At 37.5% G+C, this 23,065-nt stretch overlaps 1 pseudogene across 1 annotated transcript in view; it reads right to left on the reverse strand.

Annotated features, from left to right (window-relative positions):
• Window positions 1-23,065, reverse strand: part of LOC308609840 (dual specificity protein kinase CLK4-like) — a 36,063-nt pseudogene that overhangs the window by 7,267 nt on the left and 5,731 nt on the right. The window contains exons 2-9 of the transcript in view: window positions 12,715-12,875; window positions 9,239-9,347; window positions 7,824-7,879; window positions 5,137-5,318; window positions 3,995-4,085; window positions 3,532-3,598; window positions 463-579; window positions 204-370 (exon numbers count right to left, since the gene is read on the reverse strand). The product of the transcript in view is annotated as a dual specificity protein kinase CLK4-like (transcript). The remainder of the gene's footprint in view (window positions 1-203; window positions 371-462; window positions 580-3,531; window positions 3,599-3,994; window positions 4,086-5,136; window positions 5,319-7,823; window positions 7,880-9,238; window positions 9,348-12,714; window positions 12,876-23,065) is intronic.

Raw genomic sequence — 23,065 nt, forward strand, 5'->3', positions numbered from 1 at the left:
CAAAAGAACAAAAAGACATTATTAGTTTCACTTACAAATTTAATCTGTACCGGGGGAAAGGAGAATTAGTAGTAGAGGTAGGGATCAAAAGTGGTTTCATCTTTACTTGCAACGTGCATTTTTAGTGACAATGGTTTGATATGTTGCTTGTCCAATAAAACCTTTAATTTACTGGTATTTAAAAATTTAACAAGTATACTTACAATTTATTGACTGACAGATCTGATATGCCATTTGCCTGATATGGTCAATTTGAAATGGCAGAAAGCTATTTTCTTTAATGAAATCATAGGTACTAAGTCCCAGGAGTTCGAACACAATACAAATATGACCATGATGATCAAACCATTCTAGCATCTGGACACATCGGCTGAAACAGATCAGAATACAAATAATTCAGTTCACAGAATTCTGATTATTTCATGTAACATAATGGATCACAGTTCCAAGTTTATTACTTACAAGACATTATTGGGATCAGTACTATTTAAATGTTCCAATACTTCGATTTCTGAATGAGCTGCTTCACGATATTGTCCCACATTTTTTATGATTTTCATTGCTACATGTATGCCACCCCTTAAAAACAAAATGAAAATGGTAAATGTACAGAAGCGCGTTGAAGACATGTATCCTCTAGAGCAGCTGTCACCAACCTTTTTGGCACCAGGGACCGGTTACATGGAAGACAATTTTTCCATGGTTGAGGGGAGGGTGTGATGGTCCAGGTGGCAATGCAAGCTATGGTGAGCAGCAGATGAAGTTTCACTCACTCGCCCACTGCTCACCTCCTGCTGTTAGGCCCAGTTCCTACCAGTCCACGGCCCAGGGGTTGGGGACACCTGCTCTAAAGCATCACCTTGTTAAGTACCAATCACTCTATGCTATTTTCCTAAAATAATCTTTCAGGGTATATTATAGCAGATCTATAAACATTTTTTTCAAAACATTTTGACAAAATATACATTATACAGAGTGATGATTTCTCTTAATACTTATGAACGTTAATGTTTGTTTCCAAAAGTTAAAATTTACCTAGATTTTATAAGTAGTTTTTTTTAAAAAAAAGGATAAAAATATAAACCTTGAACATACTACTGCTGAAAACATTCACTCATTCGCCAGGCTAGACCGAATGTGCCAGATGTTGCATTGGAATCACTGTTAAAAAGAGCTTGTTCCATGTACCTCACAGACTAATGGAAAAGACAGACACTTGAACAACTTACCATAAGGTTAGAAGTGCCTGGTATAAGGAATAGAGAGAAGAAAGATCCTAACCATCAGAGTTAGGGGAGCTCAGACTTCTTCAGAGAAGAAAGACAACTATCAGTTTGTTAGATAATTCTGGCAAAGGAGACACCAGCAATAAGTCATCAAGCCAAAAAAATGTTTAGTGCATTCACGGATGCGAATAGGTATAAATAGCAACAATGTAGGGTAGCGTGTTTTAGACCGGGGCATCTGTAGTACTTCCTAAAAAGTACAGAGGGAATTCCCTGGTGGTCTAGTGGCTTAAGACATGAGCTTTCACTGCCGTGGGCCCAGGTTCAATCCCTGGTCGAGGAGCTGAGATCCCGCAAGCCATGTGGCGCGGCCAAAAAAAAAAAGCCGTAAATGATTTTGAGGAAAAGGATTTCCAAATCTTCAGCTTCCTTCGGTCCTCTTTTCTAAACCTGATCTTCTTGAATACAAGCCAGCAGTCAACCCTGCATTTTTCACTATGGCCTTCCCACTTTACAAAAGAGAACCCCATGCACGTGAAATTAATATGGCAAGGTTTGTGCACCAGGCTGTTTATAAAAAAGAAAGAAAAAATTCTTTGAGGCAAAAATTTTTCTAGTGGCTGGATAGCAAACCTATTCCAAACTCATTTCTTTTGACAAGGTCCCAATGAAGTTGTGGGCTGATATATAATCATCAAAATAAATTTTTAATGATTTATCTATCTCCCTATGATGTATAGCATATATCTCAAGACTTAAAAGAATTACTATAAAACTGCTGTGACAAAACTTCTTCTAGTCTCATCTATTTCATCATATGGACAAGTTTTCTAACTGCTAATAAGCTATAAAAATGAACAGTGCTAATAGCTATAAAAATGAAAAATGGATAATGGTGTTAGCTAATGCTACTATAGTAATCATATTGCAGTATATAAATGTTCAAACCAACATTATACACCTTAAACTTATAAGCTTTCATATTACTTGTCAATTAAAAAAAAGAAAAATGGAAACTTAATGTTAAAACAGTAAGATTTATCTATGGACACAGGAACTCATTTTTCAAAGGCCCCAACCATCTCAATAAAAGATATATTTTCAATTACATTGTATATTTTAGGTCTAATAAGTATCAAAATTTGTAACAGATATTTACTTGATCAATTGAATACTATTCATTGGAATATCTCAAATACTCAAGTCTTGGAACTTCAAGAAATTTTTAAAAGACCTAAATGGGACAACTAGTGAAATGTGAACCAGGTTGTAGATAAGCTGGCAAAACTTGAAAATACATATAACATGTAAATATAGAGAATGATTAAACACTGTAAAATGTTAACATTTGTGGAATCTGGGTGAAGAAGAGATGGGAATTCTTAGCAACTTTCCTAAGTCAAAGTACTTCAAAATATCTTAAAATTTTACTTTATGTTCACATTTTTGTCATAGAGAGGAAAGGGTGATAATAAAAGACACTTAGGATAATATTCTTTATGAAAAGAGAAGTAAAATTTAAGTTCAAGATAAAGCATTTCTAAGTATTCAAGAAAAGTTTGTTCATGGATGACAGGAGGTATCAAGCTACTGTATTTAGAGTCCCCCAAACATATTTAGAAAGAGAGATATGTTTTTTTTAAAAAAAATCTCCATTTACAATAAGCTGGAAATTACACCCTCAACTATTTTATGATGAAAAGTTGAGATGTCAATTTAGAAATGTGCAGTTTCCACTAAACTGTTGTAAGACGTTCACTTACAAAAAAATTTGCAACCGCAGAATAGAGATCCTAGAGGAAAACATGAAAATGAAGCAGAGAGGGTCAAATAACAAAAAGTTTAGTATAACTCGTTAAAGAATCTGGACTTTATTCTGTAGGCTTCAAGTAATATAATTTATTTATAGTTTGAGAAGCCAACCCTAACGTGCAAATATTATCCTTTGGAAATAAAAGTTTTTGAACCAAGAAGATTAGACATGCTAATTTATTGTCTCTGCAATTCAAAAGTAGGGTAAAGCACTCCAAATCTCTTATAGAAAGCTAAGGACCTAAGTTCTGGGAAAGTCTTCACTTGAACACAGACATTAATTTCAATGAACTCCATCTGATAAAAATTTTCAACATTCTTGGTCAAAATCCATACTTATGGTAAATAAATCATACACAGTCCAAGAACTTTTGAATACTTATACCTCCCAGGAAAACACATAGCTACCACTTAAATTCCATTTCATCTAAATTATGGATCCTTCTCCACCAAAAATATCAGAATGTTCAAAAAAGAAAAACAACAAACTTACATGCCATGATCAATGCACTCTACAACTCTGCCAAAGGTCCCTTCTCCCAAAGTGTTCACGATTTCATCTAAAGTGAGGGGGGAGAAAGAAGTGTAAGTACATGAGTACAAATTATCAGTTATTCAAATAATGAATGCTTAAGTGTGGAATTTTTTCAAATGCTCTCTATTAAAGCATAATTAAGGTTCCAGCACTCAAATTATTTTATTTTCAGCTGCTACAAAAATAATTTAGATAGAGCTATCTTTCTTGCTCTAATCTCAAATTCCACTGATTATTTTGGAACTTTAGAGTAGAAATATTTAAACTCTATAGAAAAGAAGAAATACAAAAGAACAACAAACAAACCCACAAAAAAAAACAAAAAAACAATGAAGAGTTCTTTAGCCCCCCGCTGACAAACTATTCTTAAAAAGATTATTCTGTCTGCAAAGTTTAAAAAGTGTTGAAAAATATTCTATACATCTTGCTTTTAGAACGTCTCCACTTTGACAGATAAGGTAACCCTCTTCATCATCTTCTATACTCCTGGATCTTTTCCTTTGGTGGCTCTTCTGGAACGGCAAGTGGGCAGCACCAAGATCGTCCTGCCAATCAATATAGCAGAGTGAATTCAGGGCAGAATACGCAATTCATTCAGCGGGGAGATATTCAGGCCTTCAGATAAGAACCAGGCCACGAACAGTTGGCAGGAGCAATTTCAAATTCAGTCCCCAGAAATTCACAGGACACAGTTTATGTTACAGAAGAAAAACATGGCAAGATTTTCAGATAAGTTACTTAAAGTGGCAATAGAAAAAACAACACAATTGTCTCTAAAATACTGACTTAATTGAAGTCTGAAATTTAAAGAATGCAATGTCATGATCTATTAATCTCGTTATAAAATAGCCTATGCTGTGAGTTGAAATGTCTAGTTTGGCAGGAAAATGTTTTAAAATGTCAAGATTAGTACAAATTGATACTTAGCAATATTTTTAAACATACTTATTTAAATAAAAGGGGAAAATAAAGGCTAATGTCAATGTTTGATCTAATCAATGATAGTTCTAGTGAAGAAAACTTGGGGAGGAAAATAATAATTCATAGTTTACTGCAAACAAGTGAAGATTCATGAGTGTAAAAAAAAAGGGCAGGCTTTCTGGACAATAATTTCCCCTTCAGCACCCACTTTCAGAACTCCAATGGAACTAATTGCAGATTGTGCTATACACAGGGTAAGTATCCACCAGTGCAACTTTCGACATTTGTCTCCAAGTACTGGAAAAGGGGTTTCTTTTAAAGTAAAAAATGTTTAAGATGAAAGAAAAGATGGGTGCTTCATCTTTTCATATGATTATGTTATAAAAGATAAAAATATTTTTAACATTAAAATCAAGAACCTCATGATCTGGTCTGCAGAAAATGAGTAAATGTGGGCAAATGAGGACTTACTAATAAATGCAGATAAGTTGTAAGAATTTGGAAGTTTCCTTTAAGGATTCAAGTAATATAAACACAATTATATTCATATAGTATTATAAACTTTTTCAAACTTATTGGCTCAGTAAGAGCTTTTACACACAAATAAGTATCCACCCAAAATAAAAACAAAATCAATCATACCGAAAGTGACTGATTACTTGAACAGTGTCCATTACACTTCCTTTTAGGACTGCTTCTCCAGCTTCGGACTGAAGATTTACTGCAGTGAATTCGATAACTGCTTTCAACATCTGTGTGATAACGTCTAGGAACATATCCTTTGCAGTAGTCATTTCTGTATTCATCAATGTTAGGAACATATCCTTTGCAGTAGTCATTTCTGTATTCATCAATGTTAGGAACGTATCCTTTGCAGTAGTCATTTCTGTATTCATCAATGTTAGGAACGTATCTTTTGCAGCAGTCATTTCTGTATTCATCAATGTTAGGAACGTATCTTTTGCAGCAGTCACTTCTGTATTCATCAATGTTAGGAACGTATCTTTTGCAGCAGTCACTTCTGTATTCATCAATGTTAGGAACGTATCTTTTGCAGCAGTCACTTCTGTATTCATCAATGTTAGGAACGTATCTTTCGCAGCAGTCACTTCTGTATTCATCAATGTTAGGAACGTATCTTTCGCAGCAGTCACTTCTGTATTCATCAATGTTAGGAACGTATCTTTCGCAGCAGTCACTTCTGTATTCATCAATGTTAGGAACGTATCTTTCGCAGCAGTCACTTCTGTATTCATCAATGTTAGGAACGTATCTTTCCCAGCAGTCACTTCTGTATTCATCAATGTTAGGAACGTATCTTTCCCAGCAGTCACTTCTGTATTCATCAATGTTAGGAACGTATCTTTCCCAGCAGTCACTTCTGTATTCATCAATGTTAGGAACGTATCTTTCGCAGCAGTCACTTCTGTATTCATCAATGTTAGGAACGTATCTTTCGCAGCAGTCACTTCTGTATTCATCAATGTTAGGAACGTATCTTTCACAGCAGTCACTTCTGTATTCATCAATGTTAGGAACGTATCTTTTACAGCAGTCACTTCTGTATTCATCAATGTTAGGAACGTATCTTTTGCAGCAGTCACTTCTGTATTCATCAATGTTAGGAACGTATCTTTTGCAGCAGTCACTTCTGTATTCATCAATGTTAGGAACGTATCTTTTGCAGCAGTCACTTCTGTATTCATCAATGTTAGGAACGTATCTTTTGCAGCAGTCACTTCTGTATTCATCAATGTTAGGAACGTATCTTTTGCAGCAGTCACTTCTGTATTCATCAATGTTAGGAACGTATCTTTTGCAGCAGTCACTTCTGTATTCATCAATGTTAGGAACGTATCTTTTGCAGCAGTCACTTCTGTATTCATCAATGTTAGGAACGTATCTTTTGCAGCAGTCACTTCTGTATTCATCAATGTTAGGAACGTATCTTTTGCAGCAGTCACTTCTGTATTCATCAATGTTAGGAACGTATCTTTTGCAGCAGTCACTTCTGTATTCATCAATGTTAGGAACGTATCTTTTGCAGCAGTCACTTCTGTATTCATCAATGTTAGGAACGTATCTTTTGCAGCAGTCACTTCTGTATTCATCAATGTTAGGAACGTATCTTTTGCAGCAGTCACTTCTGTATTCATCAATGTTAGGAACGTATCTTTTGCAGCAGTCACTTCTGTATTCATCAATGTTAGGAACGTATCTTTTGCAGCAGTCATTTCTGTATTCATCAATGTTAGGAACGTATCTTTTGCAGCAGTCATTTCTGTATTCATCAATGTTAGGAACGTATCTTTTGCAGCAGTCATTTCTGTATTCATCAATGTTAGGAACGTATCTTTTGCAGCAGTCATTTCTGTATTCATCAATGTTAGGAACGTATCTTTTGCAGCAGTCATTTCTGTATTCATCAATGTTTGGAACGTATCTTTTGCAGCAGTCATTTCTGTATTCATCAATGTTAGGAACGTATCTTTTGCAGCAGTCATTTCTGTATTCATCAATGTTTGGAACGTATCTTTTGCAGCAGTCATTTCTGTATTCATCAATGTTAGGAACGTATCTTTTGCAGCAGTCATTTCTGTATTCATCAATGTTAGGAACGTATCTTTTGCAGCAGTCATTTCTGTATTCATCAATGTTAGGAACGTATCTTTTGCAGCAGTCATTTCTGTATTCATCAATGTTAGGAACGTATCTTTTGCAGCAGTCATTTCTGTATTCATCAATGTTAGGAACGTATCTTTTGCAGCAGTCATTTCTGTATTCATCAATGTTAGGAACGTATCTTTTGCAGCAGTCATTTCTGTATTCATCAATGTTAGGAACGTATCGTTTGCAGTAGTCATTTCTGTATTCATCAATGTTAGGAACGTATCTTTTGCAGCAGTCATTTCTGTATTCATCAATGTTAGGAACGTATCTTTTGCAGCAGTCATTTCTGTATTCATCAATGTTAGGAACGTATCGTTTGCAGCAGTCATTTCTGTATTCATCAATCTTAGGAACGTATCTTTTGCAGCAGTCATTTCTGTATTCATCAATGTTAGGAACGTATCTTTTGTAGCAGTCATTTCTGTATTCATCAATGTTAGGAACGTATCTTTTGCAGCAGTCATTTCTGTATTCATCAATGTTAGGAACGTATCTTTTGCAGCAGTCATTTCTGTATTCAACAATGTTAGGAACGTATCTTTTGCAGTAGTCATTTCTGTATTCATCAATGTTAGGAACGTATCTTTTGCAGTAGTCATTTCTGTATTCATCAATGTTAGGAACATATCTTTTGCAGTAGTCATTTCTGTATTCATCACTGTATCTCTGGTCCAGATAATATCTCTCAATCAAGAACTTTGCTTCTAAATAATGACTGCAAACACATTAAAGGATTTAAAATTACTCTCTTCATTCTAGAATGCTTTAACGTTTAACCACATTTTAACGTGGTTAAAATAAAACATTCTCTCAAGAATTCCTGGTTTCAACAGCTAACTCAATAAAAGAAAAAAATACAAATTGATGAATTAGAATTTATACTTAACTCACAAAACTTAAATAATTTTACTTTAACCAACAAGCAAATGGGTACATATATCTCTATTAATATATACTGCTATGAAGGAACAAACCTTGGGTCAAATCATTCAACATATTCAGTGTTTACTTGATTAAGTGTCCCTTTACCTTCTGGTGAAAGTTAAGACCAAAAATTCACAAAACTGCTCTTCTGAAATTCATCAATCTTATGATATATGCATCTGTAACTAAGCTCTCTTCCTTTTTGCAGAGCCACACACAACATGAGGCAGGCAAAACAGGATTCCTTTCCTTCTTAATGTAAGTTAGGTATCTCTGGCACACAGAGTTCTTTCACAAAAGGTGTATTAGAGCTAAAAGGAATCTTAAATATATTTCAGGCCTTTCATTTTACAGATGACTACACTGAGATCCCTAGAAGGAAAACGATTTGCCATGGTTTTAGAGCACATTCTAAATCCTATTGTATGTGCCAATATTATCATACACACCACCTATTCCATCTCCTTTCCTCTATTTCGAGCTTCCTGTATCTTTCTGAGAAATAGGCAACACAGTTTTTGAAGGCTGCTTCATGTGCCAAAAATATCCAAAATATATGCCCCTCAAATGAGAAAAGGTTCTTGTCATTGCTTGCTTAGGATTTCCCAACCCCCTACTTCCCTTTGCATTTTGAATTTCCTGTCACTCCTGCTTGTGAAATAAACAAGAATTCAGGGAAAACAGCATCATCTGGTGCCATAGTGCTTACCTTCTTTTTTTATTTTTTTTATTTTTTTTGCGGTACGCAGGCCTCTCACAGTTGTGGCCTCTCCCGTTGTGGAGCACAGGCTCTGGATGCGCAGGCCCAGCATCCATGGCTCATGGGCCTAGCCGCTCCGTGGCATGTGGGATCCTCCCGGACCGGGACACGAACCTGTGTCCCCTGCATCAGCAGGCGGACTGTCAACCACTGCACCACCAGGTAAGCCCCATAGTGCTCAACTGCTGAATCTACAGATCCCTTTGAAAATCTAATTGAGAGGTATGGACCCTCTCCCCTAAGAAATGCACAAATGCGTAAACAATACTTGGCAAGGTATTTCAGAGATCATGGACCTCAGGAAGTCAATGGATTCCAGTTAAGCAGCCTTGATTTGATGGAAAGAAAAAGACAGAGTCAACTGACCCAGTTTCCTGTACCCCTCTCTACCTGGGATGAGTATCCTTTCCAACAGTGTGAAGCTTCAAGAGGGATGCACGTGGAGCACTGAGGGAGAGAGGGGACACCTGCCCAGTCAGACACATCAGCTAAAATAATCCTGACAAGTAATGGAGTGACAGATGTTAACTAGACTGCCCTCACTAACCTCGTTCTTTTTCCCAGAATATGTTGTCATTCTTTTTTCTCAGGAGGCTGGTTTATGCAAAAATAAAGGAGAAGCATCTCTAAAACTGCTACTCAACAGGGCTGGCATCAAATCCAGGCTGGGGAGATGCAGAAACCCCCTTTCCCCAGTGTCAGCCTTAAGTTCTAGCCATTGGAGAAACAACTCAGGATATTAGGGTCTAAATCTGGGTCTAAGTCAGGGATCTGATCAGTTGCTTGGAACCGTTAAGGGAGAGATCTACAATACGTCAAACTAGAAATTACCATACTCTAAAGGGCATCTGTTTAATTCTGTAAGGCATCCTTCCCATAAAAGTCTAAAATGTATCGGAAAACTCTAACACTAATAATCCTTAGCTGGACTAGTGCATGAAATTAGAGCTGCTGATAATCCATAAATAATCTATAGAATAACAAACATGGAGTGAAGTAATACTATGAGGATAAACTAAAAAGATGAGGACCTCTTCAGCCTACAACAACCGAGCCTTAGAGATTATATAAACAAAGTCTACAGAATTATAAAGGCTATATGGACAGAGTGAATAGGATGAACAGACTGATTGAATTTCTAAAAATAGTCACTGAATGTCCAGTGAATATTTCACTGTAGTTCTTTAAAACAGCCAAGACTAATGAGGCTATGGGCATTCGTTTCTATTTCCACACAGGTCCTGTGGAAGATAAAAAATATATGAGGCAAAATCCCTGCCAACAAATAACTGTTCAATTTGAGATTACTCACACAAAAATAAAACAAAACTCAACCATGCAGGAAATGCCGAAAGCCTGGATATGAGTGCTTAGGAGAAAAAACTCATAATGCTTAAAATGGTCAGGGAAGATTTCGTGAAAAAGAAGGGAAGAGTTGCATCTTATAGGGACATCAGGATTTGGATAAAGTAGGAAGTAGAAGTGGTGCCAGGAAAGAAAAATGGCATATGACCATCTTACATTTATAGAGTACTTTTAGCCAGAATGGTTTAGAGATGAGTTTGTCTACATGTTACTTAGGAAATAGTAAGTAGACAATTTCAGCAAGAGCAATTTTCACATAGGGGAACATAGGCAAATAAATAAGCTGGGAACAGATCATCCAAAATCTTGCATGCCAGGCTAAAGGGCTTAAAACAGTGTTTCTCAAAGGGTGGTCTGTTTATTAACAATATCGAAATACTGAATTTTTAAAAATGAAGATCCCTGGACCCCAGGTCAGACTCACTGAATAATCTGGTAATATGCATTTTAAACATACCTCCAAAGTGATTCTATTCACACTAAAGTTTGAGAATCACTGGTTTAAGGCTTGATACTCTATGTTACAACAAGACATTTAAGGATATAAAATGTGTTCACAGTGTTCACAGCCACATCAGTCTTCCTGTGTAGAATTAATTGATTAAGCTTGTAGGAAGGGAGCAATTCACAGGCTACTTACAAATCAGAAAGAAAAGACACTCTGAAATATATAGGAAAAAAGGTAAGATAATTGATATACAATAAAAGCGCTGATAAATCATAAGAAAAATATGCTTTAATAGAAAAAATAGGCTAAGAATACAAAAATAATGTTCACAATCAACTAGACTTCAATTAAAAAAATATTCAAGTGTTCAATAAGCACATGACAGAGGACAAATTCAGCAGAAATTTAAACATTCAAATGAAAAGAAAACACTATTCTTGGCATTTCAAAATACACAAGACTAGTGACAGCATGTCGTAGGGAGTGTAACTTGGTACAAACTTTCTAGAAAAATATGTGGAAAAATATGTGAATATGTAGCAAGAGCCTTATAAGAGTTCACACCCTTTCACTTGAAACTGTCCCTTCTTAGAACCTATTTTCAGGAAATATTCAGAGGCAAAGATTTGTATACAAAGATATTTTTCAGAAGAAATAACTTTACATCCAAATGAGGGACTAGCATCCTACCAAGAGTACCTTCTTTATATGCTTCTGTATTTTTCATTTTTTTTCCAATAATTTTACAAAAGAAAAACTCTTATGAAGATTTGAATCTTGAAAAAGACTATTAGATTACTCCAGATTACGGAGAGCAATTACCACCAGACATCTCTGGTGCCAATATCAAAGAAGAAACTATTGGCCTAGTGGTTATTGCACTGACTCAGTATCATCTTGATGTGGTTAATTGTGAATATGAATAACTGTTCATCATTCATATCACTTCCTTTCGACACATACAATGCATAATAAATCCATGAATGGTTAGTACTATGTGTTAAGGCTTACAGAGTATTTTGTAGTTATCATAATATAGGGTACAGATATTCTTGTATAATACATTAATTAGCTCAGGTCATTGAAATCCTGGCATAGATTCTCCCTCTTCCCTCCATATGATAGTGTGTGAAGAATGATTAGTCTGCACTGATTAACAACAAGCTCACTGTTCTACAGAACAAGTCTGTTTTGGCATGGAGAAGGAAAAAAATTGCATACTGTTTTTTAAATAACGCCAGTTGGCTAATTTAGAAAGCAATCTGGCAAACAGTCCCAGTGGAACATCTGCACAAAACAAGGAGAAAACATGGAACCAACAAAAACAAATGAGAAAGGGAAATTAACGGAGGACAGAATGAAAGAAACTCTATTCACCTAGGCTTTGTTTAATCATTTAGGAACTTGAAAAATTCCTTCAATTCTATATAAACGTAGTACCTCCAAATTTTACACTGGTAAGAATACAACAGAACAGGACACATGCCATTGGAAATTTTTAATGAGGTCCTTCTTACAACAGCCAAGCTTCTAAAAATCCCAAACATATCCACTGGCCTTATCTACAAATATAACCTGTAGAATACAGTATAAGCAACTAATCCCCAACACACTTTAACATTCTCACACACCACATGCTATTTTTCCATCTGGATGAACTCCTCCCGACCCTTCATTAGCTCTCATTTGTGGAACCCTAAATAAGTGCCCCAATGTACAGCTCTCCCTACTACATACAAGTTAAAGGCACTCACTGGTCCTTTAATCACTTACTTAACTTTCGTGTGTCTCATTTCCCACAACTATATTACTGGCAGCTGGGACTCCAGCAACTGTTTCCTACAGCTCCCAAATGTACACAGATATGTGAGAGTAGGAACTCTGTTCTATTCACAGCAGTGTCTAGCATATAAGAGGCACTCAGTAAATATTTTCTGAATGAGTATTTGTTGACTGATTTATAAAACAATCTGACAGATGAAAGCTATATAAGCTAATGACAAGTCATTACAACTATTAGTGTTAAAATGGTACTAGTTCAAGCGTAATTTACCAATAAGATTCTTTAAGCTGGTGATGTGGTTTACAATGTCTGTTCTCTTGTGTACTACTGTGGGATCTCCTTTTCCGTTTGTGACTTCCACAGTAGCTTTCATGTCCCCAGCTTTCTCTGTTATCCCAGTCAGGGCAGTGAGTTCTTCTGGAATGCCTCATCTGTTAATGGAAATGAAAAGTGAGTTGTGGAATTTACAGACGGTTATATTTAGTAAATAAAATATTTCACATTAATATTAATTAAATAGAAAAAACCCAGCACATGGGGTCATACAGGTTCTAAAATCTGCATAGGTAATGGTTCCCAAGGCATGGAGGCACTATCCCACTGGTATGTCAGATGATTCTAAGTGGCATACACACCTAGTACTAAATGATAACACTGTGAGACCTTAATGCATTTTCTTTTCATTCTTCTGGATAAATTCTCAGCTTGGTGCATATCTTCAACTAACACTGGCTAACTGCCATTTTTAAAAAAAGAGTCAGGATTCAGGCTTACAGCCTTCAGTAGACAATAATATCTAGCTAGAAATTAATAACTTTTTTGGTTTTATTTTTATCATTACCTTCTTTCTATGGTAAATTATTACTAATCTCTTAAGTTATTGATATAGTCAAATTATTAAGTTATTGATGTTAACTTTAAATGTGAACTAATTTAAAACAAATATCACAAGTGTCATGCAGCTTTGTTGAAATACTGTGATACAAATAACTGAATTCAGAGAAACACTTAGGGATAGAATATAGGAGATGACTGTTTATTTTCAGATCATCCTGCAACCATTCTTAAAATTAAACATATTTGTTGTAGATCTGGGGTGACTAAAGAAATGAACCTATAAGGATGAATATGGTCACACTGAAATCAGATAATTGTGACAATTCCTTGGCTCCAACTACATCCTCACAGGTTCCATTCAGGATCAGGATCTGTGTTCTAACAATGTCATCCCATTCTGCCTCTTCAAATCTTAATTCTTTCACAAAGCAGTCAAGTTTTTAACAGTGATGTCCAAACTGTTGAAGAGGGTGAGGTTCACAACTCAGCAAGGAGCTGAAAACAGGTAAAATGGAGCAAAACCAACTTAGTTAACCTCCTTCAGTTAGCCCAAATGACTCAGTAACAAGCAAACAAATTCAAGTAAAAAATTTAAAAGATTTCAAATGAATTAAAAGACTTTAAAATGAGGCATCTCCTGGGAGGTATTCCCTAAGAAAATGTAGGTATCATGCCATCAGGGACCGAAGCCACCAAATATTTAGATCTTTTAACTCACTTCTCTTGTTGATTCTTAGGTCCAACAAAAATCCTAAAACTCGAGTCAGGGTTCTCACTGGAAATTGATAAGTGAGCATTCTGATTTACATAGTCATTTGAATATGGGAAACTGAAATAAATGACATTACAAATTAACCTGAGCCAAAAGACCATCAGAAAAGCCATCAAAAAATTATATTTCTAGTGGAATTCTTCTAACCCTTCAATTACCCAAATTATATTTTAACCACATAGGAACTCTTTAAAAATGTTTAGTTAAGCATTCTTAAATCATAGCAAGCAAAATTACAACATCTGATGACTGAGGTTTATTACTATGATTATTATAATGCATTTCTTGCAAAACACGTGTGTCTGCTTCAGTTTTGTTTTTTTCCTTCTACTATCAGTAGGCCATAACTAGCTCACCAAGGCAGAATTCTTAAATAACCACAGTTATCAATATGCAAGTATTAAAATAAGCATCTTGGGAGAGCCAAAGGTTTTTATTTCTCTAGCCAAGTTCATTACTTTAAATTTAATTCAGCTGTTAGGAAGCTGTCCCCCCCCACCACCACTACTGTTCAGAGATATTTTCTCAGGGGGCCAAGAGAAGAATCCCAGATCCAGGTTATACAGATTAGGTTCCTTCGCATACAAAAAAAAGAAAAACTATCTAGAATTATCACACTATTTCTTAGTAACAAAGAATCCTACATGTTAGAATCATTGGACGTCCTTCAATAAAAACATCAGATACAATAAACATCAGATGTTTATATCCATCTTAGAAACCTGATTCTCTACTGCCCTTTAACACCCTATATTACCCAACAATTTGACGTTATCTATATAAAAATATCTATATAGGTTAAAGTTATAATTAGATGGCTCCAAGAGTACTGTATGTAATGGATAACAAGAAGCCTGTGGGTGTATGTATGGAGCACAATCATACAAAGATACCTATAAAATAAGACCAGGTGGTTGACGTGGTCAGTTTGGAGCGCTGTTTCCTAAGAATAGTATAAGCATTTCATGGTTACTTAAGTAATCAAGGACAGGGTGATCCAAAAGTATCAGAAATGCACATCTGATGCAACAATACTATGCTCCACTTTAGGAAAAAAACAGTTTGCACAAAGGATGAGCCTCTCCGTATTGACCTCTCACAAGCACGAGCTAAATTCCACCACCTGGACTTGCAAACTAGCAGTTCCTCAGACGCCCAGTCCCCACCCCCTGCCTCTCCGCCAGGGCACCTGGCCAGGGCCTTTGGCGCACTCAGAGGCAGAAGTCTGACCTCGGAAAATCCCAGAATGCTACAAACGACCGAGGCCAGGGACCCAGAGTAAGCCTTGATCTAGGACAACACTTGCCCCAGGAGGCTCTTGCAGGGTCTCACTCTGATCGGCGGGACGGGTCATGGGCCTAAGGAGCCGTGATATGAGTGGCCTGGCCTCTCTGAGATGAGTCAACGGCAGAGCCGAGGCCTTTCCGCCCTTGGATTTTAAATCTACCATGACACCGGGGCAACTTTAGGTTTCAAATGCCACGAGCAGAGCTGTGCCCCGAAGAAACCCCGGTCACCGAGGCCCCGAATCCCGTCGTTTTTCTGACACCTGGCTTTCGATACCTAAAAGACTGGGAAACCGCCCAGCCCAGAACACCCTATCCGAAACCTTACCTCCTCAAAAGCAAAAGGCCCTTTGGTAAACTGTCACCAAACCGCCGTCTTCTCTCCCTGTCGCTGCAACAAACACCCTACAAAATGGCGGCAAAACCATCTCCCCAAAACCCCACCGTCGGCCTCTAGCGCCACTTATATAGGACGAAGGCGCCTATGTAACAGAGCTCCCGCGCTCACGCCCCTCCCCTAAGGGGCGGGGTCAAGCGTGACGTCAGGGCCGCACCCGGCCCTCCACCGCGCTGCTGCGTGGGCAGAGCAGTCCCGGCCCCGAGATGTGCTGTGGCTGAGGCGACTCCTTAGATTGTTTTCGTTGCAGGAGAACCTGGGTGAAGTCAGGAGGAGACGACTTAAGCCTGTGGCAGGTGTCTGCTGCTACTCGAGGAGTTACTCTGAATGCAGCACCTCTCAGCAGAGCCAACCTTAGCTCCGTTCCCTGCTCTCCCGCCCCAGTGGGCCGCAGCACGGCTGAACTGTCAGGCAGAGCCACCGTGCAATAGACAAACCCCTAACCGGCTCGGTGCTAGGCCCAGGCTGGTGCTGGGGTTAGCTCAGTGAACGCGATTGTGTAGTCCAGCCCGCTTGGAACGTCCTGTCTAAAAATGGATTCTGATAAATAAGATGTCTTAGGAAACAAGCTCAGAGGTGCTTATCTTTTTAAGGCCTGTGTTCCTGATAAAAACAAAAAAATAAGTTTCAGTTGAGACTCCTTACAAAATTTTTCCTGTTGTGGTCCCTGCCTCCTGGGCAGATTCGGTAGCTGGAAGTTTCCCTAACAAACTTTTCCCCATTATTTATTCCTGTGAGTCAGTTTTATTTAACCAATGCAGAGTAATGTCTGAGAGCTAGTGAGCTCCGTTAAGGGGCTTGCTTACCTCAAATAAGGTATTTCACAGTTCTAAGGATCCCCAGACAGTTTCCCTTTGTGAGCGTGTAGAGTGAGAAGAGAGAAGAGGGCCAAAATCTGAGCCCTGGGGAGCACTTAAGGGACAGAGGAAAAGAGCCTGAGAAGGAATGATCAGAAGGAGAGGAGAACCAAGAGTTTGGTGTCAGAGTAAGCGAGAGAAGGGTTTAAATGAGGGAAAGGCTGACAGTGACAAATGCTGGGAAGGAGTCAGGTAGGGTTGGTCCTGAAAAGTGTCAAGGGGATTTTGTGTTCTGACAAACATTCAATGGATAAAAGAGAAAGTCAGAAATCAGATTTGGGAGGGCACGGTTGGACTCTTGCAGGCATAAATCCAATAGCATGTGGGTTTGTACCTTGTACCTTGTCAGGTGAAAGGAGGGCCCTGTCATTTCATGATCTAATATTGTAGAAAACTTGTGCCACCTACTTTGGATAAATTGAATTGTTATGGAGATTGTACCCCATGTTAAGAAGTGAAGAAGTGAAGTTGAAAAGATAATTGGAAAATTGGAAGTGAAAATCCTTTATGCTGTAAATGAAACAGACGTTATTCTCCTCACCTGGAATAGCCACCATTTATGCATCTACAATTGTAAATCTTACCCATCCTTTGAGGTCTGTCTCTAAGATGCTATCTCTGACTACATGAGTTCCCACCCATGTCCCTGCTCTTGACTACTCTGGTTAGAGATGAAGTCCTTAATCAGTTGGCCAAGGCACACTGGTGTGCCTGGAACCACCAAAATATGATGACCAATTTTGCCCATAGTGTGAAATGTATTGGTTCTACAATTGATTACACCTACTATTTCAGGGACATCTATCAGTTGGAATGTTTATCTGAGTAGACTGGGCCATCTTGCGAGGTAAAGTGGGACTCAGCTTGAGGCATATAGAGGCATAAATTAAGCTGGCAGCAAAGAAAAGTTCCCCTTTTTTCCTGGCACATGAAGGATCTTTGTCTTGTGAGGCTAAAAGAGAATGTGGTCAGGACAGTGCACAGTTTTGCTCAAACAACAATATAAAGTTAAAAGACAGCCAAGTGGAAAGGCCCCCTACAGAGGGATTTATAGACATCACAAAACAACGTTACCCAGTAGTGGAGTCTGCTTTGTAGTTGCTGCTATCTTATTTTAGTGTCATTTTGAATATTCAAGTTTGTCTGCCACTTAAATATTAAGGTCTAATATTTGAAAGTGTGTCATGATCAGGAGGAGGTCGACATGTATGGTGCTCCTATTTACTCTCTGTGGCTTATGTGCTTTGACTGGAGACAAGGACCTGATTTATACTCTCTTTGGTATCTCAGTGGTACAACCCAGTACATATTTGTAGGTTGTTTATGGAAGCTGCTTTTGGTTGTTTTGCTCAGTTGGGTTAAGTTGGATTAAATCAAAGGTTGAAATTTACTCCCAGAATCCCTGGGCCAGTTGGCTTAATAATCTTACCTGGCACCTTAACCCTTTCTATTAAGTCAGTTACCTGGAAAATGAATACCTTGTATCAGAGGATTTAATAAAAAGTCTGTCTAATTTCTCAGAATCTACTACTAACACCCTAAAAACTGTCTAATCTGGTAACTTTGTCTTAACACAAGAACAAGTATGTCTAAGAAATCCTTAAGCTAAACCATATATAAAGAAAATCTTAGCTTTGAAGAGCAACCAGAGGAATATTCTTATCATATATTCTAGCACAGACATTCTACAAGTTTAACTTCAGATATAGGAAACAGTCACCTCTGAAAGCAGAGTTCCAGAGTAAAAGTCTAAATTGTTGTGTAAATTACGTTTAACAAAAGACTGTCAGCTATATGGAGAAATCTTTACAAAGGTATAAACCTTTATGGGTTTATAATTTCTAAGTTGCTATTACTGATAATTACCAATCTGTATTTAATTAGATTTTTTGTGTTTTTAGCTATCAATTAAATACTCATGATGTGCTAACTACTTTGTATACATGATCTCATTTAATAATCTAAACAACACTGTAAAGTGATCATTGGTTACTTGCTTGCAGTCAAGTTATCAAGCACCAGAACCGAGATTCAATCTCAGGACTTACTTGCTCCAAAGCTCTTGTGTTTAACCCGTTCTACTGGCTGCTTCAACTCATACAGCAAAGTACAAAGCAACTTACTTTACTTAGTCATTAGGGAAACCAGGCTGAGTTCATCTTTCAGCAAGATCAAAGGAGTTCGTCTTAAAAAAAGCACTTTTCAAGGTGATATATCATCAAGGGCTCCTCATGATGAAACAATGACTCAGTTTATCTCCAGCACACCAAGGTCATCAAAGGTCCCAGGGTGCCTTATTCACTGTTCAACGGCAAGTCACAAAGGGTCTCCCATGCATCCCATGCTGCCTAAGATGGATAACATCCCAGGTTTCTCCAATATTTCCTGAGACTGGTTGTGAGGAGAGTCACACAGCACACCATGAAGCAGGATCTAATCATCAAACAGTGCCAGAAACATTCCCTGATACACAGTGCACTTTGCAGTGTATCAAAGGTGGGGAATGGAGGGGTGCCAGGAGTGATTTAATTCAGAGGTTCTTTTGGGAATAGGATAAGCTGATCTTTCCAATCTCCTTGTCAATTTTCACTACCTCTAATGAAAGGGCTTTGGAACTAGGTTAATAAATTAGTTTCTCAACACCTGCTACCAATAGTCTCAACTACCAGCCATCCAGTGAAACCACTGAAGGGAAAATATATTTGCCTAAGTAAATTCCTAAGTTCTAAATTTCCTATGAATATTGTAGAATCCTACATAAGCATATGAAAACATGTAATATATATTTGTCTCCAAATCTTCTGGGGTTACCTTTTATTTTAATGTATAAATATCAAGCTCCTATTTCATGTAATTGTAGGAAGTACAGTATCCTTCAGAGTATTCTGATGATTTCTATAGAGGTGTTAACTTCTCTGGTGGCTTCCTGTCACCTCTCACTCTAAATTCCCATTCCTGGCTCTACCCCTCAGTTCCCTTATACCATCTCATCTGCAGTTGCTGTCCTTGCTTCATAACATTTTGTACCAAGTATTGACACAGTCTTCTCCTTGATTCTCCAAAGACTAGGTACCTTTTATGAGGAATAGGCTTAAAATTTTGAGAATACCAGAGGGTGGGAACAGCACAGAAACAAAAATAACTGAAATTTTGTATCAGAATTCACAATTCTGAAGGTCCCAATCATTTCTTATCACAGATAATTTCTTACTGGCTTTCATCTCCTTAGGACTCAACTAGGGGAATGGATATAAGTAAAATGGATATATACTACACATTAGTTAAAAGCAATGAACAATTTTGCTAAATTTATGCTAAATTGACATATAGCAATATAAATAGACCTAAAAAGTTAATGCTGAATGAAGAAGAAAATGTGATTTATAAAACAATATCATTTAGGCAGATATTTTAAAACTGCAACTACACCACATGTTTTCGAGGATACGTATATATTTAAATAAATGTTAGAGAGTGGATTGGAAAGACAATATATTAAATACACTAGAGACGTGCTTCTCAGAGTTCTGAACTTTAGCCTAGGAGACCATTTAGGCTATGCACTCAGTTTACTTTGTAGCTTTGTTGCCCTGGGTCTAATTTTCAACACAGTCTTCCCTGTGGCTACAGGAGACAGCTGAGTCAATAGTGTGCCTTAAGTTGACAGCTGGCTGACCTGATCTTCTCAGTTTCCGTTTTCAGAGCTTTTAAAACAACTGACCAAAGGCAGACAACTCAATAACTCTTACAACTGCAATTGTCCCCATACTATTCAAGTGCCTCCAGCTATTGCATAAGCTGATGTTTCACCTCCATCTGAACCTCATCCCAGTTCACCACCAGTGAGGGTTTTTTCCTGGACCCAAAGGGCTATGTTCTTTATTCTGTTTCACCACCTTCTCTCTCTTAGAAGCAACAATAAGGGACATCCTTGCCTTATTCCTGTTTGTAAAGGGAATGCTTCTAAAGTTTTAGTTAAGTTTCATGTTGTAACTTTTCTTCTAAATGTATTGTGGAAATAGGTCATACAAATTAATACTTATATATAACCAATCCTCATTATTGATGGATTCAGCTACTCATTAAAATTTATTTGTAACCCCCCAAATCAATACTCATAGTGCCTTCATGCTTATTCATGGGCATGAGCACAGCAGCAAAAAATTTCTCAATGTGTACATTCCCAGCTGAAGTCAAGCAAGGCAATGCTCTGCCTTCTTTTCCAGTTCTCATACTGAAAAGAAGTGTCTTTTTCACAGTCTATTTAATAGTACATTTTTGTGCCTTTTATTGGTGACTTCCCTGTTTTAAATGGCCCCTAAGTGAGGTGCTGAAGTGCTATGTAGTGTTTCTAAAAGCAAGAAAGTTATCATGCACCTTATGGAGAAAATATGAATGTTAGATAAGCTTCATTCAGACATGAGTAATAGTGCTTTTGGTCATGAGGTGAATGTTAATGAATCAACAAGGTTTATTAGATAAGGTTTGTTTGTTTGTTTGTTTGTGTTTGCGGTACGCTGGCCTCTCACTGTTGTGGCTGCTCCCGTTGCAGAGCACAGGCTCCGGACGCGCAGACACAGCGGCCACGGCTCACGGGCCCAGCCGCTCCACAGCATGTGTGATCCTCCTGGACCGGGGCATGAACCCGTGTCCCCAGCATCGGCAGGCGGACTCTCAACCACTACGCCACCAGGGAAGCCCTAGATGAGGTATTTGTAAACAGAAAACCACATTTCAAAAATTATGGGCTGATTGGCTGATGAAAGTATTGTGAACCAGAGGCTCACAGAAACCCAACCTTATTTCTCCTAGGAGTGATGAGTAACTAGTCACCAATTCAGTGTTTTCAGCAACATTATAAAACCTAATTCCTGCAAATAACGAGAATCAACTACATATATTAAAATAAAAGAAAGATTACATGGGACATACTTCTACTACAAAATAATTTATTGTTTATCTGAAACAAACTCTACATATCTAAATTACATCTCTTTAATTATGTTTCCCTGATGGTTTGGATCTCAACAGTTCCTGGTTTTGTAGAATTTGCTTAGACATTTAATGCAGTTATAATCTGTGTTCCATTTAAATTGTACATAACCTTTCATTTTTTTAAAGTTTTTTTAATGTGGACTATTTTTAAAGTCTTTATTGAATTTGTTACAATACTGCTTCTGTTTTTGTTTTTTTTTTTGGCTGCAAGGCATGTGGGATCATAGCTCCCCGACCAAGGATTGAACTTGCAACCCCTGAATAGCAAGGGGAAGTCTTAACCACTGGACGGCCAGGGAAGTCCCTTATTTCATTCTTTTGTCCACTACTATTCTTTAGTGAAAAAAGACTCTCATAATCAGCATTATGACCCACTATACTGAACATGTGTTGGCATAAAATTGATAACTGAGAATTGACCTTCCAATTTGATTTGTTGAAGTGCATAATACTATCTATAAATTCTTCAGTATTACTTAGCATCTCTTCATCAAACTCTAGGTAAAAAAAATAAAGTTTTTCAAGTAATAAAATCCATTTCAAAAGATAGTCATGGCAATTTCATAAAAAATACCTACATCAAATGAGAAATACTTTTCCATTTTTATGAGGTCCCTCTTAAAAAGTGTCTTGACACTTAACTCTCTAACACCATACACAAAAGTAAGCTCAAAATGGATTAAAGTTCTAAATGTAAGGCCAGAAACTATCAAACTCGTAGAGGAAAACATAGGCAGAACACTCTAAGACATAAATCACAGCAAGATCCTTTTTGAACCACCTCCTAGAGAAATGGAAATAAAAACAAAAATAAACAAATGGGACCTAATGGAACTTCAAAGCTTTTGCAGAGCAAAGGAAACCATAAACAAGACCAAAAGACAACCCTCAGAATGGGAGAAAATATTTGCAAATGAAGCACCTGACAAAGGATTAATCTCCAAAATTTATAAGCAGCTCATGCAGCTCAATAACAAAAAAACAAACAACCCATTCCAAAAATGGGCAGAAGACTTCAATAGGCATTTCTCCAAAGAAGATATACAGACTGCCAACAAACACATGAAAGAATGCTCTACATCATTAATCATTAGAGAAATGCAAGTCAAAAGTACAATGAGATATCATCTCACACCAGTCAGAATGGCCATCATCAAAACATCTAGAAACAATAAATGCTGGAGAGGGTGTGGAGAAGAGGGAACACTCTTGCACTGCTGGTGGGAATGTGAATTGGTAAAGCCACTATGGAGAACAGTATGGAGGTTCCTTAAAAAACTACAAGTAGAACTACCATATGACCCAGCAATCCCACTACTGGGCATATACCCTGAGAAAACCATAATTCAAAAAGAGTCATGCACCAAAATGTTCATTGCAGCTCTATTTACAGTAGCCCAGAGATGGAAACAACCTAAGGCTCCATCATCCAATGAATGGATAAAGAAGATGTGGTACATATATACAATGGAATATT

Source organism: Mesoplodon bidens (assembly GCF_964165515.1).
Source record: "Mesoplodon bidens genome assembly, contig: HAP1_SCAFFOLD_559, whole genome shotgun sequence".
NCBI classification, from domain to species: domain Eukaryota; kingdom Metazoa; phylum Chordata; class Mammalia; order Artiodactyla; family Ziphiidae; genus Mesoplodon; species Mesoplodon bidens.